Source organism: Zalophus californianus, chromosome 2 (assembly GCF_009762305.2).
Source record: "Zalophus californianus isolate mZalCal1 chromosome 2, mZalCal1.pri.v2, whole genome shotgun sequence".
Lineage (NCBI taxonomy): Eukaryota > Metazoa > Chordata > Mammalia > Carnivora > Otariidae > Zalophus > Zalophus californianus.
In genome coordinates, this window is record NC_045596.1 from 14,657,524 (window position 1) to 14,676,206 (window position 18,683).

General features: G+C 37.8%; 1 long non-coding RNA gene across 1 annotated transcript in view; it reads left to right on the top strand.

Annotated features, from left to right (window-relative positions):
- Positions 1-313: 313 nt before the first annotated feature.
- The window catches only part of LOC113925977, a 313,329-nt gene continuing 294,959 nt past the window's right edge, over positions 314-18,683 (top strand). Inside the window, exon 1 of the long non-coding RNA XR_003521101.2 lies at positions 314-420. This is a non-coding gene — a long non-coding RNA (uncharacterized LOC113925977). The remainder of the gene's footprint in view (positions 421-18,683) is intronic.

Genomic DNA, 18,683 nt, shown 5'->3' on the forward strand with positions numbered 1-18,683 from the left:
AAATATAAATTAAAAGCATGATGAGATACTACTATTAACATGGCAAAGATTTTTTAACTGATAATACATTGTGTTTGTGAGGATAGAGAGCAGTTGGAATGTGCATAATTGGCTGTTGAAGATGCAAAATTGTGCAATAACTGTGGAAAACAGGTTGGTAATATCTTATAAAGTTAAATATCCACTTACCATCCCTTTCTGGGAATATAGCCACATGAAACAAATAGTTTTTTAATGTAAAAATCATATGTAAACATCTGTGTTAACTTTATTCATAAATGACAAAAACTGAAAATAACTTGTCCATTAACAGGTGAATGGATAAACTGTGGCACATCACACTATGGAATATTACTCAACAAAGTAAAGGAACCAACTACTGATACTCGCTCGATGTGGGTGAATCTTGGCTGTGTTACAGTAAGTGAAAGAAGCTAGCTCCCAAAGGCTATATACTGTGTGATTCCATGTATTGGACATCCTGGAAAATACCAACCTATAGACCCCCAAAATGGTTCAATTATTGTCAGAGCCTAGGTGGGATAAGAGGGAAGGATGATGACATGGGAATGGGGGAGGTTCGTTTTTTGCATTAATGGAATTTTTCTATATTTTGATTTTAGTGATTTAGTATGACTATGCATTTGCAAAACTCAGAGCATCTGTTATATACAAAAAATAGGAATTTTACTCTGTAATTTATACCTTAATAAAAGATAATTAATATAAAGAGGAGTTAAAAAAGAAATAATGGGGACGCCTGGGTGGCTCAGTTGGTTAAGCGTCCAGCTCTTGATTTCGGCTCAGGTCATGATCTCAGGGTTGTGGGACCAAGCCTTGCATCAGGCTCTGCACTCAGTGGGGAGTCTGCTTCTCTGCCTCTTTCTCTCTCCCTCTGTGCCTCCAGTGCACGCTTTCTCTCTCTCTCTAAAATAAATAAATAAATCTTTAAAAAATTAAAAAAAAAATAAAAAGAAATAATGCAAGTCACATAGGGTTAAGTTTGAGCCCAGATGATATAGATTGTAAATGTTATGGGAGTTTAAAGGAGTGAATCACTGTAGTGATCGACTGGAAGATCAGAAGGAGTGTATAGTATTTTATTCGGGTCTTGAAAAAGTCCATTGGTGAAAGGAGGGAAAGGGGGCGAGTTCAGAATGGTGAGGGGAACTGTTTGAACAAAATTGTGGTCACTTTGTGCCATGATGATGTATTTTTCGTTTTGTCTGAAGACGTGGAAAAGGCAACCAAATATAACAAAAGATTTAAATCCCTGCTTTATTATGAATCAGTTATATGATTTTGGATAAATTACTCAAAATATCTGATTCTTTATTTTGATATCCTTAGAAATAACAGGAATAATAATTCCCAGGATCCAACCAACCAACCAACCAACCAACCTACCATTTACTTAGCCCCTAAATAATTCCAGATGTGGCTCTAACAACTTCTAGCTGAAGGACCAGGTGTAAGTTACTTAACCTTTCTGAACTTCTTGTCTCTTCTCTAAAAAGAGAATGGTGATGATACTTACATGCTACGGTTGTTGAGATAATGTGGTCAGTGGTGCTCAGCTTGTTTGTACTTGCTTTATTTTTTTTAAGATTTATTTATTTATTTGAGAGAAAGAGAGCACACATGTCCATGCACGTTGGGGCGGGGGAAGGAGCAGAGGGAGAAGAGAATCTTAAGCAGATTCTCTGCTGAGTGTGGAACTGCATGCGGGGCTTGATCTCAGGACCCAGAGATCACAATCCTAAAATCATTACCCGAGCTGAAAGCAAGAGTTGGTCACTTAACCACTTGCACCATCCAGGCTCCCCTGTACTGGTTTTGGATCAAATATATACTTAAGTGGACACAGGCTGGGCAGGGAGCACACAATATTCAAAGCCAAGAAATGAAGAGAAAATCTGATGCATTCAGGAAACTGAAATAGTTAGACGTAGCTGACAATCAAGCTTTAAGGGAGAGGAATCGTGAGAGAAAAGATGAGCACTGGCTAAATCACAAAGAGCTATGTGTGTTCTGGCCTTTATTTTTTCCTAATTATGAGACTAGCAATGGAGAAGTGTTGACTTATTTGAGAAATACTTGGGGTACAGAGTTTACAGTGTTTAGTGACAAACTGGGATGGGAAATGAGGGACAAAAAGAAATGTAGGAGATCTCATCCATTTCTGGCATAAGTGACTAGGATGTTTGTTATGTTAGTACCTACCTAGGAAATGAAAGTCCAAAAAGTGTACATGTGTGCGTGTGTCTGTATATGTGTGTGCATGTGGGTGTGCATATTGGATTGGAGGGTGAGAATGGTTGAAGTTTGATTTTAGAAATGTTGGGTTTGGGGAGGTAATGGGTAACAACTAGAAATTTTCAAAAAGCAGCTATATATTTTGATCTGTAGTTTAGAAGAGAGGCATGAGCCTGAATTTGTGAATTTTAAGAACATAGGTGATAGTTGCAGGTATGGAAATGAAAGAAATAAAATATGTTGAATATATACATTACACAGAGAAGAGAGCCAAATACATAACTCCAGGAAATACAAGTATTTCATGTGTAGGATGAAGAATGGAGTTCAATGTGGAGACTCAGAGGGAGAGACTGGTCGATTCTGACAATAAAAATAGTAAAGGCTAGTTAACACTGAGTGCTCATTATATAATACTCTGTGCCAAATAACATGCTATTATGCTCTCACTTTATATATGGGGAAATGAAGGTTTAGGGAGAATAAATGATTCCCAGGGCACACAGCTACAAGTGATGGATGTGGGTTTGAAGCTCAGGATGTCTGACTGCAGAGCTTGAGTTCTTATAAAGTAAATCCAACTTGGAGAATTGTTAGAAAAGTGAGGAGAGTTGTTAGAAAAGTGGGAAGAGAGAAGGGAGAGTTTAGCTGTGTTAAAAAAATATTTGTACATTTTGCACTGCATTTAATAACTAGGAAGAGAAGCCATAAGTGATCTTGAAAAGAAACATTCCATGTAGATGGCAGGAGGTGAAGCCAGATTACAGAACATTGAACAGGTGGAGCAAGGACAATAGTAAATATAATCTTAGTGGTGATGGCAAGATCACTTTTTCAATAATCATAGCCCTTTGGGTTTACGGAATAACTTTAAGAAGATGAAGAACTGACCAGTTGGTGGAAAATTTAAAGATTTTTAACAAGTGTGTATGTGCCACACAAAGGCTGTGAGGGAAGTAAAACTACTATGTTAAATAAGTGACTCCCTTTTTAGCAACAACACCCCCTACTGTCCATTCAAACCCAATTTTTGGGACTGGTTCTTCTGTCCACCGGAGTAAAAAAGTTAGCTGAAGTCCGGACTCATGAATCTTCTGTTCACTCTCAGATAACGAAAAGTTCTTTGTAACTTCTTCCCACAAAGGAGTATCAATTCAGTCATTAATTTGTCCAGTATAGCATCATAATCAAAATCTTAAAACTTTGTTTGAGGGCCAGCTTTCCCATTCCACCTCTTAGCTAGAGCCTGATTCAAGCTGATTGTGTGCAGGAATAGGGGTAGGACTCCAAAGAGTGCTTCCCTTTACGCTACCAGAACTTTTGTTCTTCCAGCGGTTTCTGACCAGTGAAACTTGGGAAATTTTCAGCAATGGAGGCGTATCTTTATGTAAGGACCAGGGAAATTCCATCATTCCAGAAAGTAACGTGAATGGGCTGGGTTTGGTGCTCTCTGGGTCTAGGAGCTATTTGAAAAGTTGACTCATTCACTTATTGGGAAGTTTCCTGAGTTCTTTTTAGACCCTTTTCTCCTCACTGGGAACTCTCTAATCTAATTCTCTAAACGGAGAAGGGTATTAAGTTATTGCCTGGTCATTTGTGACTTTTTCCTGAGTTTGGGTGGCAGAAAATACAATTCTTGTTTTCAGGGGATCTTCTGAGGTCCTTTGCCTATACATGTGTGGGAGAAGGAAACTCACTCTGTGTCACGTCTGCTATGGGAACCAGCTACTTTGGCTCATCTTCTTAGGCAATGCAATTGATTCCCAAACTGCTGTTTCCATGGTGCTGTTTCAAGTGGCCTCTTTGAGTCGGTTTGTCCCTCTTTATATTTTTCAGGCAAGAGACATAAGCGAGTCCACTCTGTTTCCCAAGTTGCCAGGACATATCATAAATGCCCTGAGTGTTCATTGGAAACTCCTTTCCCTAGTTTTGAGGTGAAGGGCAGGCGCTCTCATCCCTGATCTCTTAGGGATGGAAGGACTTAAAACATCCCAGTGGCTTTCCTAAAATTCCTCCTTAATCTCCTAACTCCTCAACATTTTATACTTTCTATGTGGAAGAAGTGTTGAAGACTGTGAGTTAGTTTTGTTATAAAATCTTGGGTAGTCTTGAACCTGAATGTGGAATGATGTGGCTAATTTCTTTAGGTCTTTGCCTAAATTGATTCTAAAATAATTTATTTAAATTGATTATGACTTGAAACTAAGAGGATTTTTGTTCTCATTTGCATGAAGTCCTCTCTAAAAAGAAAAGCATGTTGAAGAAAGAGTTCAAAGCACTGACCCATGCGTGGAGATGCTGGTGTTGTATCTCTGGATGAATAAATTCAGTTGAGCATTAATTAAAATAGCAACACAGTAAATTAGCACAGCTTTCTTGTGCAACATAATGATCAATAAAGGAAAGACACAGGTGCTTTGGAGAAAAATTTAACCCAAGTGCAAATCTTTTATTCATAAGTTTCAAATTAAATCTTCTTGACTTTTGAAAGCTCCATTCAAACATTAATAAGTGTTTTCATATCAAAGGGGGAAAACGCCACACTTCTTTTGTAAACTAAAATGCATATGATTTTACATGTTCCCAAATGAAAAACATGAGTCGAGCACAATGTATAAATGAGAAAAATATTAAAATGAGTTTATTGTAAGCAGAAGCTCCAGTACAAGTTATGTACACAATTGCAAGGTGTGGTTATGAACAGTAATCTTGTCATACATTTATGTTTGTCAAATAAAAGAGTATTCTTGCCTAAAGAATTTAATTTATGTTAAAGCAACAAATTCAATTCAAGTATTTTACAATCACAAGTGCTAAACAGGTCTCTGTAAAGAGTGTTGCCATTAAAGCAAGATTAACATGGGAAAAAAAAAAAAGACTAGTCACTCTCCTTATGAACAATAGTTGCTTATAAGGCTGACCTGAGAATGGTCCAAAGAGACCCAGCAAGGCCCCCACGTCCAGTGGTACATTCACACGTGTTCTCATAGTTTAAAGCATTATGTTTTACAAAAAGATAAAATGGAAACCTGACTCTTGGGCTCATGGTACGTGGAATGGCTGATTTTATTCTGTGAAGGCAAAGGACCCTAGTTAAGACCATTTTCAAAATATATGCAGTGTATTCTCTGAGGACTTCCCACTGAAGAATAAACACAGAGCACTTAAGAGAAAAGAATTAAATTACCAAAGATAGCTCCAGTTTGGGAACCAATATAAATTCTGGTTCTCACTTTGGATTGTTTTAGAGATGTGCAGATTAATTTCTTGGACTTCTGGTGAGTCAGCAGTGTTTTCTTTTCTTTTTCTTTCTTTCTTTCTTTTTTGGTAAAGATTTTATTTGTTTGACAGAGAGAGATATAGCGAGAGAGGGAACACAAGCAGGGGGAGTGGGAGAGGGAGAAGCAGGCCTCCTGCTGAGCAGGGAGCCCGATGCGGGGCTCGATCCCAGGACCCTGGGATCATGACCTGAGCTGAAGGCAGATGCTTAACAACTGAGCCACCCAGGTGCCCCATCAGCAGTATTTTAAGTTAAGATCATGTTAGTATGATCATGAGATGAAAGCAGAAAATAAAGTGAAATAAAATAAAGTCTCTAATTTACAGAATCCTCCCCTCTCCCCACTATCACAAGGGGAATGGTAGCGATGTAAGAGTATTCATAATAGATCTGATTGTGAACTGACTGTATGGTGGCTAATAATGTGAGTTTGGGGAGTCATATGACCGGGATTCTAATTCTGGGTTTACAATTAATGCATTTTCTATAGGCTAAAAATGAACAAGGTTGGTGGAAGGTTATCTTTGCATGAGGAATGCTTTAAAGAAACCCAAAGATGAGGGAGCAGGTGGTGTAACTGAAATCTTAAAGTCGTTTCCTGACGCATTTCCACCTTTGGCTTCCATCGTGTTAGATTATACATCCTAAAACATTACTTTGATCATCTCATGTTCTGTTGAGGAAATTACTTCACTGCTTTTCCTCCAAACCCCCATCTCCCTCCCCACCAAAATTCTAGCCTCTCCAACTAAAGACTTTCAGTATCATACACCAATCTACTTTTCCAGATCTTTCAACATTTTATATTCTACATCATGTTTGTCTGTCCATCAAACTAGGTACTTAACTTTCCTTTGGAAAATCTTAAACATTCTTCCTTTCACTGTTCTTATTTGTCCCTATCTGCAGTGTTGCCCCCATCCCACTCCACCTCCCTTAAATACCAGCTCACAGCCCAAAATCTCACCTCCTTTACAAAACTGTCTATGACAGTTTCAAGATGAAATGAACTCTCCTTTTTTAAAATGTTGGCAGTGCATCCTGGATACCTTTCAGTGTATTTACACATCTACCTGTAGTACCCTCGAAGTGCTGGACTTAGGAGTGCAAACAGAAATCAGTTCACTTCTTTCCTTGTCACTCACTTTGCTACATCACCCGCCCCCCCTTCCCAGCCCAGTACAGATCTTCCTTGACTTACAATGGGGTTACCTCCCAATAAACCATCATAAGTTGAAAATATTGTAGGTAGAAAATTCACGAGGTATACTTAACCTACCAAACATCATACCTCAGCCTAGTCTACCTTAAATGTAGTCAGCACACTTATATTAGCCTACAGTTGGGCAAAAGTATCTAAAAGCACAAAGCCTATATGATAATAGCGTTCAATGTCTCATGTAATTTATTGACTACTGTACTGAAAGTGAAAAACACAGTGGTTGTATGGGAACATAATGGTTGTCAGTGTGTTGGTTCCTTACCCTCTTGATTACTGGCTGACTGAGAGCTGTGGGTCACCGCCCCTGCCCAGCATCGCAAGAGAGTATGTGTACTGCATATTGCTCGCCTGGGAAGAGATAAAAGGTTAAAATTTGAAGTATAGTTTCTACTGGATGCATATTCCTTTCATACCATCATAAAGCCAAACAAATCTTAAGTCAAACCATTGTAAGTTGGGCATCTGTTTTTGAACTGATTTATAGCTTTTTTGGCCATTTTCATATATAAACAAAGTTTCATTTCTAGATATTTTTAAAAGTCCAGTCAGGCCTACATTAAGACTTCAATCTCTTTGCTCTTTGCAGTGCAGTTCTAAGCAGCTCCAGCCAGGTTTAGATGTAAGCTTTCCAAAGAGAGTGTCTGTCACCAAATCCTTTTGCCTTACCAAAGATGCTAGTCAAAGTTTGCAAAAAAACCATTCAATATGTTCTGACTTAGTAACAGAATAAGATGGGTCTGTGAAATTCTATAGCTTAGCAAATTAAAGCCTGATGTCAGTATCCCTTCTGACAAGTGCACCAATATCTCAGTGGAGTACCCTTCTGGCTTTCTACATTTGAGCTTGGGTTGGGGAAACCTAGTAAGTAGTATTGGAGGGAAAACTAATATGGCACCCATTTCCCAGCTCCTCCCTTGGGACAGAAAGAAGAGAGTGGAATCAATCAATATAATACACCACATTAACTGAAGGAAGGGGAGGAAAAAACCTCCTACGTGATCATCTCATTTGATGCAGAGAAAGCATTTGGTGAAAGTCAACACCTTTTATAAAAACTCAAAAAATTAGGCATAGAAGGAGACTACCTCAAGAGAATAAAGGCCATATATGAGAACTCACAGCTAACTTCACACTCAGTGGTGAAAGACAAAGCTCTTCCTCCAAGATCAGGAATGAGACAAGGGTGTCTGCTTTTGCCACTTCTCTTCAACATAGTACTGGACATCCTAGAAGGAGCAATTAGGCAAAATGAAATAAAAATGAATCCAAATTGGAATGGAAAAAGTTATATTTCTGTTTGCAGCAACATGATCTTATATGTTGAAATCCATAGAGATTCCACACATACAAAAAACAAAACACAACCTGTTAGAACTAATAAAAGAATTCAGCAAAGTTGTAGGATAAAAAATCAATACACAAAATCAGTTGAAATTCTTTATACTATATATCGTAATATACACTAACAGTGAACAATCTGAAAAGGAAATTAAAAAAAAACAATTTCATTTACAAAGCATCAAAAGGAATAAAATACCTAGGAGTAAACTTAACCATCAAGGCAAAAGATCTACAGAAAACTACAAAATATTAAATAAATTAAAGAAGACACAAATAAATGGAAAAGCATCCTGTGCTAATGGATTGGGAGACTTAATGAGACTTAATATTGTTAAGGTTTCTATACCACCCAAAACAATTTGCAGATTTTTTGTAATCCCTATCAAAATCCCAATAACATTTTTTTTTTTTTTTTTTGCAAATAGGATTGCAAAATCTACCTTAAAATTCAGATGGAATCTCAAGGGGCCCCAAAAGGCCAAAACAATCTTGAAAAAATGTAGAGTTGATGGTCTTACACTTGTCAATTCAAAAGTTATTATCAAGCTAAAGTAATCAAAATAGCATTGTTAGTGGTGAAAACCATACATATATAGACCAAAAGAATAGAATAGAAAGCCCAGAAATAAGCCCTCACATATATGGTCAAATGATCTTCAACAAACATGACAAAACTATTCAATGGGGACAGAACAGTCTTTTCAACAAATGGTGCTAGGAAAACTGAATAGCCACATGTAAAACAATGAAGTTGCACCCTTACCAAACACCATATACAAAAATTAACTGAAAATGGGTTAAAGACCTGAACATAAAAGCTAAAATTACCAAACTCTTAGAAGGAAACACAGGTCTTCTGCCCATTTTTTGACTTGATTATTAGTTTTTTGGGTGTTGAGTTTGAGTGGTTCTTTATAGATCTTGGATACCAGCCCTTTATCTGTAGTGTCATTTGCAAATATCTTTTCCCATTCTGTCGGTTGTCTCTGTATTGTTGACTGTCTCCTTTGCTGTGCAGAAGGTTTTTATCTTGATGAAGTCCCAAAAGTTCATTTTCTCTTTTGTTCCCCTTGCCTTTGGAGACGTGTTTTGAGAGAAGTTGCTGCAGCCGATGTCAAAAAGGTTACTTCCTGTGTTCTCCTCTAGGATTTTGATGGATTCCTGTCTCACATTGAGGGCTTTCATCCATTTAGAGTTTATCTTTGTGTATGGTGTAAAAGAATGGTCCAGTTTCATTTTTCTGTATGTAGCTGACCAATTTTCCCAGCACCGTTTATTGAAGAGACTATCTCTTTTCCATTGGATATTTTTTCCTGCTTTGTCGAAGATTAGTTGACCGTTGAGTTGAGGGTCCATATCTGGGCTCTCTATTCTGTTCCATTGATCTGTGTGTCTGTTTTTGTGCCAGTACCATGCTGGTGATCACAGTTTTGTAATATAGCTTTATATTGGTGATCACAGCACTATAATATAGCTTTAAATCAGGCAACGTGATGCCCCCACCTTTGTTTTTCTTTTTCAATATTTCCTTGGTGATTCGGGGTCTTTTCTGGTTCCATACAAATTTTAGGATTGTTTGTTTCAGCACTCTGAAACATTGATCGGGATGATGTTGAAAGTATAGATTGCTCTGGGCAGCATTGACATTTTAGCAATGTTTATTCTTCCGATCCATGAGCATGGAATGTTTTTCCATCTTTTTGTGTCTTCTTCAATTTCCTTCATAAGTGTTCTGTAGTTTCTAGAGTATAGATCCTTTACCTCTTTGGTTAGGTTTATTACAAGGTATCTTAAGATATTTAGTGCTATTGTAAATGCAATCAATTCCCTAATTTCTCTTTCTACAGTTACATTGTTAGTGTAGAGGAAAGCAACTGATTTCTGTGCAACAGACACTTCTCCAAAGAAGACTTACAAATGGCTAACAGACACATGAAAAAATGTTCAACATCATTAGCCATCAGGGAAATTCATATCAAAACCACACTGAGATACCACCTTACACCAGTTAGAATGGCAAAAACTGACAAGACAAAAAACAACAAATGTTGGAGAGGTTGTGGAGAAAGGGGAGCCCTCTTACACCGTTGGTGGGAGTGCAAGGTGGTACAGCCACTTTGGAAAACAGTGTGGAGGTTCCTCAAAAAATTAAAAATAGAGCTACCCTGTGACCCAGCAATTGCACTATTGGGTATTTACCCCAAAGATACAGATGTAGTGAAAAGAAGGGCCATATGCACCCCAATGTTCATAGCAGCAATGTCCACAATAACCAAACTGTGGAAGGAGCCGAGATGCCCTTCAACAGATGAATGGATAAAGAAGATGTAGTCCATATATACAATGGAATATTACTCAGCCATCAGGAAGGATGAATACCCAACATTTGCATCAACATGGATAGAACTGGAGGAGATTGTGCTAAGTGAAATAAGTCCAACAGAGAAAGACAATGATCATATGGTTTCACTTATTTGTGGAACATAAGGAACAGCATGGAGGACATTAGGAGAAGGAAGGGAAAAATGAAGGGAAATCAGAGGGGGGGATGAACCATGGGAGACTATGGACTCTGGGAATCAAACTCAGGGTTTTAGAGGAGAGGGGTTGGGGGGTGGGTGAGCCCAGTGTTGGGTATTAAGGAGGGCACGTATTGCTTGGAGCACTGGGTGTTATACGCAAACAATGAATCATGGAATACTACATCAAAAACTAATGATGAGTATACTGTATGGTGACTAACATAACATAATAATAATAAAAAAAAGAAAACACAGGGAAAAAGCTTCATGACATTGGTTTTGGCCATGATTCATTGGATATAACACCAAAAGCACAAGCAACAAAAGTAAAAATAGATACATTAACCTACATCAATATTAAAAACTTATGTGCATCAAAGTACAAAATCAATAGAGTGAACAGGTAGCCTCTGGAATGGGAGAAGATATTTATAAATTATATATCTGAGGGGTTATATTGAGCCCTTATATAAGGGGTTAATATCCAGAATATGTAGTGGACTCCTACAACTCAACAACAAAAGCAAATGGGCTTTTACAAAATGTACAAAGGACTTGAATACACATTTTTCCAAAGAAGATATGCAAATGGCCACAAAAGACATGACAAAATAATCAACATCACTAATCTGTGGAAACATAAAATCAAACCACAATGAGATACTACCTCACATCCATTAGGATGGCTGCTCTGAAAATCAAACAAAGAAACAGGTAAAAAATACCCTGGAAAATAATAAATGTTTGCAAGGATGTGGAGAAATTGATACCCTTGTGCACTTTTGGTCAGAATGTAAAATGATGCAGTCACTCTGGAAAATCGTATGGGTTTTTTTTCACAAAACTGAACAAAAAATTACCAGGTGATCCATCCAATTCCACTTGTGGATACATACTCAAAAGAATTGAAAGCCAAGTTCTTAGAGATATGTTTATAGCAGTGCTACTTGCAACAGCCAAAAGGTAGAAGCAACCAAAGTGTCCATCTGATGAGTGAATAAACAAAATGTGATATTAAAGATAAAATTATTCTGACACTTGTTGAAACAGTAATGTAGACTTAAATTCAAGACTACTGCAATAGGAGCATTCAATAGGGAAAGAGATCAGGAATATAGGGACAAGTGGGGATTTATAGTCAATAAGCAGAGTGTGGTAGTCAGTGAGTTATGAAAGAGGAGGCATCAAGGGAGGGTATTCTTGCTTAGCCAATTTAGACTTAGCAGGATTCATGCTGAAAGGAGGCCAAAGGCTAAAATATCAGGGTGGGGGATGAGGAACTTAATCAGATACCAAGAGTGACAGGATATCAAGAGTTGAGTATTATATCCATATTAACTTAGCAGGATTCTTGCTAAGACTGGGCTGTGCAGCCTGAGCAAGGACAGAGGCCAAGGTTGAGGCCTATTTGAGAATAGGGCTCAGAGGAGCCTAAGTAAAGTTTGGTGAAGTCGAGAGTCTTTGTTAGTGGTATTGTGAAAATTATTAAAGGGAAACCACACTAAAGTGGAGTTGGCAGGCTAGGAGGAGCCATACCACTTGACATCAGTTACAGGAAGAATTGTCAGTTACAAGACCCCACCAGAAGAATCATCAAAGGAAAAGAATCATCAGTTATAGAACTCAACAGGGAAAGATGTATATTCCATCTCCTACAAGGAGTCAGATACCCCTAGCCAATGAGAAACTGTTATCACTCTGAACTCCAGTGGACTTTCATTTAAACCAGTCCCTCACAACTTTCTTATTTCTTCCTAAAATAATGTTTCTCTCCTTTGTTTGTTGGACTTGCCTATGATTTTGCCATAGCTTGCTTGCCCCAAATTGCAATTCTCTGCTATACTCAAATAAACCCATTTTTTTTCTGGTAGAATAACTGACAGGTTTTTTTTTTTAATTTTATTTTATCATGTTATGTTAATCACCATACATAACATCATTAGTTTTTGATGTAGTGTTCCATGATTCATTGTTTGCGTATAACACCCAGTGCTCCATTCAATACGTGCCCTCTTTAATACCCATCACCAGGCTAACCCATCCCCCCACTCTCCTCCCCTCTAGAACCCTCAGTTTATTTCTCAGAGTCCATAGTCTCTCATGGTTCGTCTCCCCCTCCGATTTCCCCCCCTTCATTTTTCCCTTCCTACTATCTTCTTCTTCTTTTTTTTTAAACGTATAATGTATTATTTGTTTCAGAGGTACAGGTCTGTGATTCAACAGTCTTACACAATTCACAGCGCTCACCATAGAACGTACGCTCCCCAAAGTCTATCACCCAGCCACCCCATCCCTCCCACCCCCCACCACTCCAGCAACCCTCAGTTTGTTTCCTGAGATTAAGAATTCCTCATATCAGTGAGATCTTGTGATACATGTCTTTCTCTGATTGACTTATTTCACTTAGCATAATACCCTCTGGTTCCATCCACGTCATTGCAAATGGGAAGATTTCTTTTTTTTGATGGCTGCATAATATTCCATTTTATATATATACCATATCTTCTTTATCCATTCGTCTGTTGGTGGACATCTTGGCTCTTTTCACAGTTTGACTATTGTGGACATTGTTGCTATAAACATCGGGGTGCAAGTACCCCTTCAGATCACTATATTTGTATCTTTGGGGTAAAAACCAGTAGTGCAATTGCTGGGTCGTACAATAGCTCTATTTTCAACTTTTTGAGGAACCTCCATACTGTTTTCCAGAGTGGCTGCACCAGCTTACATTCCCACCAACAGTGTAGGAGGGTTCCCCTTTCTCCGCATCCTCACCAACATCTGTCATTTCTTGACTTGTTAATTTTAGCCATTCTGACTGGTGTGAGGTGGTATCTCACTGAGGTTTTGATTTGGATTTCCCTGATGCTGAGCGATGTTGAGTACTTTTTCATGTGTCTGTTGGCCATTTGGATGTCTTCTTTGGAAAAATGTCTGTTCATGTCTTCTCCCCATTTCTTGATTGGATTATTTGTTCTATGGGTGTTGAGTTTGATAAGTTCTTTATAGATTTTGGTTACTAGCCCTTTATCTGATATGTCATTTGCAAATATCTTCTTCCATTCTGTCAGTTGTCTTTTGGTTTTGTTGACTTTCTTTTGCTGTGCAAAAGCTTTTTATCTTGATGAAGTCCCAATAGTTCATTTTTGCCCTTGCTTCCCTTGCCTTTGGTGATGTTTCTAGGAAGAAGTTGCTGCAGCTGAGGTCGAGGAGGTTGCTGCCTGTGTTCTCCTCTAGGATTTTGATGATGGATTCCTGTATCACATTTAGGTCTTCATCCATTTTGTGTCTGTTTTTGTGTGTGGTGTCAGGAAATGGTCCAGTTTCATTCTTCTGCATGTGGCTGTCCAATTTTCCCAACACCATTTGTTGAAGAGACTGTCTTTTTGCCACTGGACATTCTTTCCTGCTTTGTCGAAGATGAGTTGACCATAGAGTTGAGGGCCCATTTCTGGGCTCTCTATTTTGTTCCATTGATCTATGTGTCTGTTTTTGTGCCAGGACCATACTGTCCTGATGATGACAGCTTTGTAATAGAGCTTGAAGTCCGGAATTGTGATGCTGCCAGCTTTGCTTTTCTTTTTCAACATTCCTCTGGCGATTCAGGGTCTTTTCTGGTTCCATACAAATTTTAGGATTATTTGTTCCATTTCCTTGAAAAAAGTGGATGGTATTTTGATGGGGATTGCATTAAATGTGTAGATTGCTCTAGGTACCATTGACATCTTCACAATATTTGTTCTTCCAATACGTGAGCATGGAACGTTTTCCCATTTCTTTGTGTCTTCCTCAATTTCTTTCATGAGTATTTTATAGTTTTCAGAGTACAGATTCTTTGCCTCTTTGGTTAGATTTATTCCTAGGTATCTTATGGTTTTGGGTGCCATTGTAAATAGGATCAACTCCTTAATTTCTCTTTCTTCTGTCTTCTTGGTGTATAGGAATGCCACTGATTTCTGTGCATTGATTTTATATCCTGCCACTTCACCAAATTCCTGTATGAGTTCTAGCAGTTTTGGGGTGGAGTCTTTTGGGTTTTCCACATAAAGTGTCATATCATCTCCAAAGAGTGAGAGTTTGACTTCTTCTTTGCCTATTCGGTTACCTTTTCTTTCTTTTTGTTTTCTGATTGCTGAGGCTAGGACTTCTAGTGCTATGTTGAATAGCAGTGGTGACAGTGGACATTCCTGCCGTGTTCCTGACTTTAGGGGGAAAGCTCTCAGTTTTTCCCCATTGAGAATGATATTTGCTGTGGGTTTTCCATAGATGGCTTTTATGATATTGAGGTATGTACGCTCTATCCCTATACTCTGAAGAGTTTTGATCAGGAAAGGATGCTGTACTTTGTCAAATGCTTTTTCTGCATCTATTGAGAGGATCATGTGGTTCTTGTTCTTTCTTTTATTAATGTATTGTATCACACTGATTGATTTGCGGATGTTGAACCAACCTTGCAGCCCAGGAATAAATCCCACTTGGTCATTGAGAATAATCCTGTTAATGTCCTGTTGGATCCTACTGGCTAGTATTTTGGTGAGAATTTTTGCATCCATGTTCATCAGGGATATTGGTCTGTAATTCTCCTTTTTGATGGGGTCTTTGTCAGATTTTGGGTTCAAGGTAATGCTGGCTTCATAAGCGAGTTTGGAAGTTTTCCTTCCATTTCTATTTTTTGGAACAGTTTCAGAAGAATAGGTATTAGTTCTTCTTGAAATGTTTGGTAGAATTCCCCTGGGAAGCCATTTAGCCCTGGGCTCTTGTTTGTTGAGATATTTTTGATTACTGCTTCAATTTCCTTAGTGGTTATACGTCTGTTCAGGTTTTCTATTTCTTCTTGGTTCAGTTTTGGTAGTTTATACATCTCTAGGAATGCATCCATTTCCTCCAGTTTATCTAATTTGCTGGCATATAGTTGCTCATAATATGTTCTTATAGTTGTTTGTATTTCTTTGGTGTTGGTTGTGATCTCTCCGCTTTCATTCATGATTTTGTTGATTTGGGTCATTTCTCTTTTCTTTATAATAAGTCTGGCCAGGGGTTTATCTATCTTGTTCATTCTTTCAAAGAACCAACTCCGAGTTTCATTGATGTGTTCTACTGTTCTTTTGGTTTCTATTTCATTGGTTTCTGCTCTGATCTTTATGATTTCTCTTCTCCTGCTGGATTTAGGCTTTATTTGCTGTTCTTTCTCCAGCTTCTTTAGGTGTAGGGTTAGGTTGTGTATTTGAAACCTTTCTTGTTTCTTGAGACAGGCTTGTATTGCTATATACTTTCCACTAAGAACTACCTTTGCTGCATCCCAAAGATTTTGAACAGTTGCGTTTTCATTTTCATTTGTTTCCATGAATTTTTAAAATTCTTTTTTAATTTCCTGGTTGACCCATTCATTCTTTAGTAGGATGCTCTTTAGCCTCCATGTTTTTGATTTCTTTCCAACTTTCCTCTTGTGATTGAGTTCTAGTTTCAAAGCATTGTGGTCTGAAAATATGCAGGGAATGATCCCAATCTTTTGGTACTGGTTGTGACCTAGGATGTGATCTATTCTGGAGAATGTTCCATGGGCACTAGAGAAGAATATGTATTCTGTTGCTTTGGGATGGAATGTTTGATTATATCTGTGAAGTCCATTTGGTCCAGTGTGTCATTTAAAGTCTTTATTTCCTTGTTGATCTTTTGCGTAGATGATCTGTCCATTTCAGTGAGGGGGTGTTAAAGTCCTCTACTATTATTTTATTGTTGTCAATGTGTTTCTTTGCTTTTGTTATTCATTGGCGTATATAATTGGCTGCTCCCATGTTAAGGGCATAGATATTTACAATTGTTAGATTTTCTTGTTGGATAGTCCCTTTTTGTATGATACAGTGTCCTTCCTCATCTCTTATTATAGTTTTTGGTTTAAAATCTAATTTGTCTGATATAAGGATTACCACCCCAGCTTTCTTTTGGTGTCCATTAGCATGGTAAATGTTTTTCCACCCCCTCACTTTCAATCTGGAGGTGGCTTTGGGTCTAAAATGAGTTTCTTACAAACAGCATATCGATGGGTCTTGTTTTTTTGTCCAATCTGATACCCTGTGTCTTTTGATTGGGGCACTTAGCCCATTTACATTCAGGGTAAATTGAAAGATATGAATATAGTGCCTTTGTATTGCCTATAAGGTGACTGTTACTGTATATTGTCTCTGTTCCTTTCTGGTCTATGTTACTTTTAGGCTCTCTCTTGTTTAGAAGACTCCTTTCAATATTTCTTGTAGGGCTGGTTTCATGTTTGCAAGTTCCTTTAATTTTTGTTTGTCCTGGAAGCTTTTTATCTCTCCTTCTATTTTCAATGACAGCCTAGCTGGATATAGTATTCTCGGCTGCATATTTTTCTCATTTAGTGCTCTGAATAATCATGCCAGTCCTTTCTGGCCTGCCAGGTCTCTGTGGATAGGTCTGTTGCCAATCTAATGTTTCTACCATTGTAGGTTATAGACCTCTTGTTCCGAGCTGCTTTCAGGATTTTCTCTTTGTCTCTGAGACTCGTAAGTTTTATTATTAGTTGTTGGGCTGTTGACCTATTTTTATTGATTTTGAGGGGGGTTCTCTGCACCTTGTGGATTTTGATGCCTGTTTCCTTCCCCACATTAGGGAAGTTCTCTGCTATAATTTGCTCCAATATACCTTCTGCCCCTCTCTCTCTTTCTTCTTCTTCTGGGATCGCAATTATTCTTTTTTTTTTTTTTTAAGATTTTATTTATTTATCTGAGAGAGAGAGAATGAGAGACAGAGAGCACGAGAAGGAAGATGGTCAGAGGGAGAAGCAGATTCCCTGCCGAGCGGGGAGCCCGATGCGGGACTCGATCCTGGGACTCCAGGATCATGACCTGAGCCGAAGACAGTTGCTTTACCACCTGAGCCACCCAGGCGCCCGATCCCAATTATTCTAATATTATTTTGTCTTATGGTATCACTTATCTCTGGAATTCTGCCCTTGTGATCCAGTAGTTGTTTATCTCTGTTTTTCTCAGCTTCTTTATTTTCCATCATTTGGTCTTCTATATCACTAATTCTCTCTTCTGCCTCATTTATCCTAGCAGTTAGAGCCTCCATTTTTGATTGCACCTCATTAATAGCCTTTTGGATTTTGACTTGGTTAGATTTTAGTTCTTTTATTTCTCCAGAAAGGATTTCTCTAGTATGTTCCATGCTTTTTTCAAGCCCAGCTAGTATCTTTATAATCGTCATTCTGAACTCTAATTACGACATCTTACTAATGTCCGTATTGATTAGGTCCCTGGCAGTAGGTACTGCCTCTTGTTTTTTTTTTTTTTTTGAGGTAATTTTTTCCATCTTGTCATTTTGTCCAGAGAATAGATGAATAAGAGAACAAAATGCTAACAGGCAATAACGACCCCAGAAAAATATACACTAAACAAATCAGAAGAGACCTGAAGCTGTGGGAAAAGAAAAGTAAAGAAAGAAAGAAAAAAAAAAAGAATATGATCAAATATGATCATGCTGGTCAATAGATCAGTGCCATACACTAGATCTTGGGTGTATTTTGGTCGATTAGAAGAAACTGCCTCCCAAACTTTTAAAGAAAGAAAAACTATGTATGTACAAAAATAAGGATAAATATGATGAAAGAATGGAATATGACTGTAAAGATGAAAATTACAAAATATTTTATGAAAGGAATTGATAAGAAGTTGGTTGAAAAAAGAAAGAAAAGAAATTAAAAAAAAAAAAAGGAACGAATGTGAGCAGACAGGAGACCAAAACAAAGCCATATAGTAGAGATTTAGGGTACATTTTGGTCTGTTAGAAGCAACTGGATCTCAGAATTTAAAGAGAGAACAACTTATATATATACCAAAAATAAGGTTAACTAGTATGAGGGGATAGAATATGACTCTAAAAATGATAAAATATGTTTTTGAGAAAAGGATTGATAAGATGTTGGTTGAAAAAGGAAAAAGAAAAATTAAAAAAAATAGAAAAGAAAAAAAATTAAAAAAATTAACTTTGAAAGACTAAAGAATCAGTGGGAAAAAAGCCACGAATTCTATGTGCTGTAGTC